Genomic DNA, 9,077 nt, shown 5'->3' with positions numbered 1-9,077 from the left:
GAGGAGTGTGAGATCCTGCTGCTGATGAGGGTTTCTGGTTTTCTGGGTTTAACCACAATTCACAGCCTGAGCAGGGAGACGTCTTGAGTCTGTAGTTTTCACCTCAGCCTTCATCGTGTTCTGTCTCACACTCCTGGTGTCATGAGAAATCTTTTTTTCCCAGAGTTATTTATGGACATTTACGATACAGCTGCTGATGTTTGATGCAGAATAAAGTGCAGTTAGCGTCTCTGTGACGACAGCAGGGATCCTGAATATTGTGGATATTCATGTAAAAGCTGCAGATTAAAAGGAGCAATTCTGTGCTCAGTAATAAACCACACTAAACAACAGGAGAGGGATTTTGTTAATGCTCTGTTACAATCGAGCTACAGGTCCCTCCTTCAATACTAAACACTACTGTGTTTCAGCCTTAGTTCGAACTGACTATTAGCAGCTCCTGTTTACAGTGGAGCTGTACGGAGAAGTGCCACTGAATGATTATGATACTGAAGAAAAGTTAAAGTCATGAAAATTATCAGGGAAGTTCAGTTTGTTCTGCATGGACATCAGAGACGATATCCTCAGGTTTGAATTTCTCTCAAATTCACCTGACGTGATATCTTTACCTCAGCTCTGCTCTGCTCCATTTCATACCAACCCAGTTTTCCTCACTCCTCTGTTTTTGGACCTCGAGTGCTCCTAGTTTTATTTCAGCTTCTCTGATCTCACGTCACTCACACGGATGTAACTCTACATTCCTTGTGTTTTCATTGGCTGAAGCTCTGCACTGCTTTTTACTTGTGTCGTGTCGTTATCATCAGTCTGACGAGAGAATCTGACAAACCTCAGAGAAAAGTCACAGAAATGTGGGACAAGAATATGAAAATGTTTTTACATAAGTCTCATGCCACACACGAGACTGTTTAAAGCATTTGTGAATAGTTCCGGGTCCATCGGGAAGTTTTATTCCTGCAGCTGGAACTCTGTGGCAGAGGAACATTTAGACCCTGATTCTTGGAGTTGAAACACATAACACATAGTGAAGGTTCATGAGGTGCTGAACAAGTTCCTGGAAACACTCAGTTGCTGCTGGCAAAGTAAAGTTCATGAGAAACCCCTCGACTGAGCTTCTGCTCTGCTTCAGCTCTTCACAAGCTCTGTGTGTGCAAACAAACTGAGGTCAGATGAGAGCGAAGCAGCAGCAGGGTGGAGCTCGCCCAGCTTTCACTGGAAAATGAGAGCACTGCTGCAGGGAAACGGCCGCTCTTCTTTTCTCTTCATGTGACTCCCCTGAGCTTCACTTTCTTTTTACCCCCTCCTCCCTCCCTCAGGAATGTGTTGAGATGATACCGGGCAACACTCCAACTCCAGTCGCACGGTAACAACAACACAGCTACATGGCCTCATTCAGTCCTTCTGCAAGACACAGAGCCACCAGGACTGCTGCTGCTGCTGCTGCTGCTGCTGCTGAAGACAGATGATGATGATGATGATGAGTGTGCAGACAGAACATGCTGTCATTTCTTTCTGTGCATGTGTGGAAGAGAGGCAGCAGCAGTGTTTACCTGTGAGTGACTGTGCAGAATAAAGTCTGGACTCTGATCAGAGAGATCAGAGTCTAATGATCTCTGACGGGAAACTGGAGCAGAGCAGCAACAGGAGGGAAAAACAAGAGCGAGGGAGAGAGAACAACACAAACATAGAGTAGCACAAAAGGTCAGAGGATGTTAGAATCATGATGACTGAAGAAAGTCCCCGACTTAGGAGCTCGTGTTTATACTGATCCAGTGCATCTTAAGCACCTTATTGTTGAAAGGTGGGTACAGTACAGTAAGTACTGAAAGTCCCACATCAGTGTTTGAGGACACGACTTATTGTCTTGATCATAGAAATGACCTCAGTGCATCATCAGCTCTGAGAATGATGCTCCTGACTCCACAGAGTTCAAATCCAGATTCCTGTCTGTGGTTCATGTTGGAGAAGGAGACGGCGCTTCACTGGGAACTCTTTTTGTGTGAAAGCCCAACTTGAACCAAGAAGCCGTCATCACGTGTTTACTGCTGCAAATTAGTTTAAGAGAAAGTTCACGTGTGTTTGCATGATCTTGAAAACAAAACTCTTAATTCTCCTGTTTGCACAGGTTTCATTAGTATTAGCTGTTTCAGTCCGGTTTGAAAAACTGAGATCTCACTTCATGCATCGGCGTTGCTTTGGTTTGTAAAATGATCTCCTCCACATACAGTCAGACATCAGCCTGTGAAATATCTGTGGGTTTCTTCTTCTTCTTTGGTATCTTGGTATGTGAGTAAAATGTTGCACTGAGGTCTGTGCAGTGGATTTCATGGAGGGAAGATCGTGTTGTAGATCTGAGCAGCAGGTGTTGACATGTGTCACTCTCAGTCGGACATAACTGTCATAACTGAGCAGCGACCGAAGCTGAAAACACAGATGGTAAAACAATCATCTGCTAAACTGCAGATGCAGAATGTGCCGAACCAGCAACAGAACGTGCTGAGATGAAAAACACAAGAAGTGACATAGAGCAAAAAGCTGGTGTGAAAGCAGAAAATGTGCTAAACGTTCATAATAACAGACGGATTCCAGTAAGAAGGAGAAGAGAGGAGAGCAGGTCAGCATGAGTCAGCACACACTGTGATACAGCGAGTCAGTGCCGCTGTGTGCAGGCTCGAACATGACCTGACTGTGAGGTCGCAGCAGACAGAAAATAAAACTCAAGCTCACTGTGAAAAACAAATCACATATTCACACTTGTGCAATCGTCAGAGACAAAACTCCAACAGCCTGTGAGTGTGTAAATAAACTCCAGTCCAGAGCAAAAATAGAAGAACAATCAGCGCTCACGCAACCAGTGTGGTTTCTATTTCAGTGTCTGGAAAAACATTTTAGGAATCTCTACGCTAAACCTCTCTTTATTAAGACCTCTCCAATCACATACGGACTCATCTATGTGTTGTCATCTTTTTCAGATCTATGTGAACGTATGTTTCTTCTCGTGGTTTTCTTTTGTATTGAAGAGATGATTGACATCGGGTCCATGTAAAAGGTTTAGAAGTGTATCTCAGTATGATTTGCATTAATTATAGAAAGAAGCTAGAAAGTGTGTCATGTTAAACTGCAGAGACGTCTGTTAATGCTGAGCTGTGAGAGGTGAAAGTGAAGTCAGCAGAAAAGACAGAGTCTGAAATTTACAGACAGTGAGGTGGTCAGTGAAGCAGACGTGTGAGTCAGGAGAATAGGTCTGTCTGTCTGTCTGTCTGTCTGTCTGTCTGTGTGACTCATGCTACTGTCTGCTTCTCTTCATGACAAACAGATGATCCGTCAGCTCATCTGTGGAGTCATGGCGCCACCTGGTGTTTAATGCAGCTCAGTTCACAACTGCTCCAAAAATCAAATGGGAGTAAAAGTAAAACACTCAGGAACAACAAATACCCTGAATCATCTCGACCTAACCTGAATAAGTTGTAGGTCATTTCATCATTCATGCTTCATGCATGACACAAATTTCATCAGCTGCTAAAGTGTCTGTGTGAAGTCCTCATGGACCTTCTGCCCTGAAACAAGCGGACTGGACACCACATGTATGTTCTGCCTATTTCCCAGTTCTCTTTCTTCAGGTAATGAGCCAAATACAACAAACCGAGGAGCTGCTCTTCTTCTTCTTCTTCTTCTTTTTGTCATCAGAGGTCCATCGTCCCATCATATGTCTAATATAGAATAGTGAGGCCCGACACTAAATTACGAGCTGAATCCCGTCATAAAGCTTCATAAAGCAGATTCAGCAGAACTTAAGAATGTGACATAACTGTGGGATTATGTCATTTAAATGACAGCGAACAGTGAACAGACACTGGATTTACAGTAAACCAAAGTTCTGCAGTTTGAACACATGAGAGCATGACTCAGCACCTGAGAGACGAAAGCTGAGTCACGATGCTGCAGCAACAAACACACATGGACGCACCTCCCGGAAACAGCGAGGAGGAGGGGAGGTGATGCTCATATCCTCCGGGCTCGTCCCGGCAATCAGACCCCTCACAAAGCTCCACTGCCTCAGATCCTGATTGGCTCCTTCAGAGTCAGCCTCTCAACCAATCAGACAGCAGCTGTGTCAACAAATGAAACGCAGGGAAGAGATGGGGGGAGAGAGAGTTCCCGTTATCGATGTCAGAGAGGAGACAGGGCGGGTCCTCTGGAAGACTCCTCATCCTCAGAGGACCAAGTCAGGTTGAGGTTAATGTAATGTCCTCTGCGTGTGCTCATCAACATCTGAGCGTTCGATCTGACGACCTGATGACATCCACACATCCACTCCGGTTCTTATTAATTTATGTAGATCAGCTGACTTGGGTTGGTGGTTTGATCGTCGTCTCTTCTGGTCCTTTATTCTGCAACGGCTAAAATGTTGATATGTGAACAATGAGAAAATCAAGGGGGGTAAAGATTGTAGTGACTGGATCGAAGGACGGACAAATGTAATTTTCAGATTCGTGTTTAAGTTTTGAGGATGTTCACTATGTTCCAGCTCGAAGAGTAAACGAGCTGAGTCATGTTCAACCTTGTATGTGTTTGATCACACACTGAACTCAAACAGATGCAGAAAATCAGTGAGTTGCTCCACACATGGCGTCTGTGTTGAAAGTCCGGACAGTTTGGTTCAAGCTGAGAACGTTGGTTCGTCACCCACACTGATCTGAACACTTGTTCTGAACGCCGCCGTTGTCACTGTTGGTTGGCAGAGACAGAAAATCCTGGTGTGGGTGGATTTTCCTGTCAGCAGCTGAGGCTGCTGTGGTGCGTGGGACCTTATCTCCTAACATTTGAATCAATGAGTTCTTTCTGTTCTGGAGCTCTTGATTAGTAGTACAGTGACCTGCAGATGAGATTATTTCTGGAACAAAACTCAATATTTGAACTGATTTTCTTATAGAAGCATTGACTTTGTTTTTGAAAACAGTGCAACAATAACTCCTAAAACAACCAAAAAGACATGAAATGAGCACGAGGAGACAAAAAGAGTGGGACTGCACGCTAACGGCAAAGTGAGCATGAGACAAACAAAGATCCTTATTACCACAAAGACATAAGGAATGACTGGATAGACTTGGTCCAACGAGAAACTCAGCTGCTGTAAACAGATGTGGTCCAACTAGAGCAAGGAGAAAGGCGAGAGACGAGATGCAAAAACGTGCTCCGACCAAGTGTGGAAGACATTTGATCATCAGCCGGTTTTTCACACCATCAGCAGCAGCTGTAAAAAACAGGGCTCATTGGATTATCACGGCTACAACAGCATTAAAAACCAGAGGTGGTGTTAATGTTGTGGCTGAACAGTGACCTCTCTCAACCTCTGTTGTGTAATGTTACTTTTGAAAAACCATCTTTTCTACATGACAGGCAGGTTCCAAACAGGGATCACTTAGTTTTACATTGAAATGGAGGAAAATGACTGATAAGTGTTTTCAGGAACGCTCAATCTGCATCATCTGAGACTCTGAATCCAGGCTGGACACACGGAGACTGTGATTAAAGCCCATTAAAGTCCAGATAAAGAACTTTTGGCAGATAGACCCGATCATGAGAGCAGCCCTAACTCAAAAGACAGCACCACAGAGGTGGTGATGGGGCAGAGGAGGGTTGTGCAAGTGTCACATTGGACTGATAAGAATGGCCCGGAGGATCTGATTGGTCATTGACTAGAGGTGGTGATGCTTCAGTTTGTGCCACAGACTGTTTTGTCTTCTGCATTTAAATCGTCCTCATAATGAAAACCGCAGCTCGTTGGAAACTTCAGAACAGCCTTTATTGTCATTGGACATCATGTATACTGGAGATCTTGGCTGTGCACAGAGAAAGAGGTCAGCTAAGATTAAGTGGGACACAGGAGACCCTCTCCACGCAGTCCCCCTTTGATATACAGTGGGGCAGGTTCTCCTCTTTGCCTCCAGAAGTCCAGTACAATCTCCTTTGTCTTGCTGGTGTTTAGATGTAGATTGTTTGCTGGACAAACCTGAGATAAGACTCAGCACTGCTGTCATCTGCAAACTTTATTATGATGTTAGATGGGTCAGAGGAGAAGCAGTCGTGTTTGTACAGTGGGTACAGGTATGAACTGAGGAGTCAGGGTGGAAGATCCAAAGCGCCCAGCCCTCAGTGTTTGTGGACGGCAAGTCTTTAATCCAACCATAAGGAAGTTCAGGTCAGTCACCTTTTTAGTGAGCCTGTCCGTTAGGATGGTGTTGAAGGCTGAACTCTGGTCTATGAAAAGCATTCTGACGTAATCCCCAGGTTTCTCAAGGTGGTTCTCTCTCTCTCTCACACACACACACACACACACACACACACACACACACACACACACACACACACACACACACACACACACACACACACACAACACTGGACTCTGTGCAGCTCTGCAGGTCGTGTGACTCATCTTCACCACCAGCAAAGTTAAAGACTCAGCCTCTGGAAATATTGTGACTGTCGGCATGGTAACGCTCATAAAAGCCAAAAACAGAATCTCCAGTTCGGGTTTGTAAGTGCTGCTGAAATGAAAACAGTTAGTAGACTGGATCCCCCCCGGTCCTGAACTGAACTCTGACTGTAAAGGGCACAGATGTTTTCCTCAGCAGCTCAGCACACAGTGATCAATAGTACACTGAAGCTGTACTGTGTGTCCTGTGCTCAGAGTCAACTGTGGACAAACACACACTGACACAGTTTGTACAGCAGCTTCCTGCACAAATGATGATGATGATGACCATCATCATCGTTAGAAAAGTCCCAGCACAGACAACAGTGCAGTACAGAAGGTCTGTCTCTCTTGCCTGTTCCAGATGTTTGGACACAAACGTCTGTCCCAGCCTCTTCCCCGTCTCGCTCCCAGTTCTTGTAGTGATGATACAAACTGATGCTGTATTTGAATCATTACATAACTTTATTAACACTGCAAAGCTAAAAGGAACTCTAAGACATAATGAGGAACAACTGCAGTTTCATCATTCCATTGGATATTGTTCTGTTTTTTATCCAGCATGTTTTGATTTGTACACAGTTTGTCTGACCACAAGGTGGAGACAAAGCACCAACTGTGAGAAGAAGCTGCTGCAGTGTCCGTTGTCAATCCTATTTAACCCTAACCCTATTTATGAAGGAAACAAACAGCAACAGTTCACACAGAGTTAATGTTTCCTGTCAGAACTGCATCAGCTTCTTTTGAGCTGTTCCCTTTCACCACAGCCAATCATCTGCCTCCATTTGACCATAAACTTCCTCTTTAGGCTCCTCTACACCTCCTGCCTGGCAGCTCCAACCTCAGTATCTGACCTCATCTCTAACATCTGCCATGGTCTGTCCCTCTGATGGACTCGCTCCTGATCCTCTCCATCCTCGTCACTTCCAGCAGAACCTCAACATCTACAGCTCTGCTTCCTGTCTTGTCTTCACTGTCTCTGGATGTCTCCTCCATCTTGAACACTTTTTCTTTCATTCTCTCTGATGCTCTTTTATGACAATACCTTTCTCCACCCGCTCCATCCTGCCTCCACACCCCTCTTCACCTTTTTTCCACACTCTCTGTTGCTCTGACCCGTTGACCGGGTACTTTAAGTACTTAAAGTCCTGCTCCTTCTTTACCTCTGCTCCCTGTAACCTCACCGTTCCTCTTAATTCCCTCTTATTCACACACATGTATTCTGTCTTAGTGTGTCTAACCTTCATTCCTCTTCACACCTCCACCTCTCTAGATTTTCCTCCACCTGCTTCCTGCTCTCAGCACAGATTGCAGTCTCCTCCGTGAACATCGTAGTCCAGAGATTTATAGCAAAAGATATGTTTCAAAAATGATTTATTGACCTGTTCGTGGTTTCACTAAGCTGCTGCTTATGGTAAAAAAAAGAAATCAGCCATCTCTGCTGTCAGGTTGGTCTGTGGACCCGAGCTCCTCCACGTGAACTGACAAGTGAAGCTACCTTCAGTGCTTTAGAAACCAAATAGCAGTAAGAGAACAATAAACAGTGCTGCGTTTAGTAACAGGGGAACTTCAGCATTTAATCAAGAGTTGAAGCATTTAAACAGTTAATTCAAATCTTTTGTGTTTTCCCTCCTGTAATCTCACATGTCCCTCACATGCAAAGTGCAGCCATTTTTAGTATTGCTAAAGCCAGAGTGATGTAACATGGAGCATGATTTGAGAAGAGATCAGCAAGGAAACACAGACATAAACAGATCACAGGTGTGTTTAGTTTGAGCTTTGTGAAGTTTTAATCTCAGCAATATTCAGACGTACAAAATGTCAAGTAAAGTGGTCAGAGACTCATTTCAACTATACAGGCACTGTATAGTTAATTTTGATTAAAGCCTAAAGTTGAACCTGTCGCCTTTTGGGGAGAAACGATGAACGTCAACTTGAGTTGAAAAGACGGCTTTCTAAGTGCTATGATCATTTGGTCCGAATACAGAAGAACATGCTTCTTTTTAACGGATCTGTAGCAGTGTTCATTTCCCAAAAACTGTCTCCAAAGTCATTTTAAAGGGCCTTAGTTTTCAGAGAAGATGAAAAATTACAGACAAATACAGACCTGAACAGAAGTCAGTGGAGACTTTAAAAGTTTGCAGAAGTGTTAACGCAAGAAGATCTGACAGGTATCCTGTTCGTCTAATGACAGCATCAGGCAGAGACCAATCAGAGCTGAAAACAGCTCATCAGTCCAGGTTCACTTGTCATCATCGTCATTAGATTTAGGACTTCTTCACTGACTTCAGCTTTATCGCTAATAGTCCCATTTATCATCATCAGGCATCCCATGAAGAGTTGTACAATATGTGGCCACAGGTAATCACAAACCAAACCACTGCTGCCCTCTTCCACAAAATACACAGGTTGGAGCTAAAGCATTCTTGTTAGCGAGCGTGGTCAACGAGTCCGATTTGTAACAGCCTTGTGGAGTGTTTGGTTACTCAAACGGAAAATCCTTCCTCTGTTGCTTTTCACTTTAGTTAACCCAGTGAGTTTCACAGTCACAGCAGGACTGTCAAGCTTTGGATTACATTTTTTAATCACACTAAAGATTTAA

This window comes from Anabas testudineus, chromosome 4 (genome assembly GCF_900324465.2).
Source record: "Anabas testudineus chromosome 4, fAnaTes1.2, whole genome shotgun sequence".
NCBI classification, from domain to species: Eukaryota; Metazoa; Chordata; class Actinopteri; order Anabantiformes; family Anabantidae; genus Anabas; species Anabas testudineus.
The sequence above is the reverse complement of the archived record's forward strand: the minus strand, read 5'-3'. Positions refer to the sequence as shown.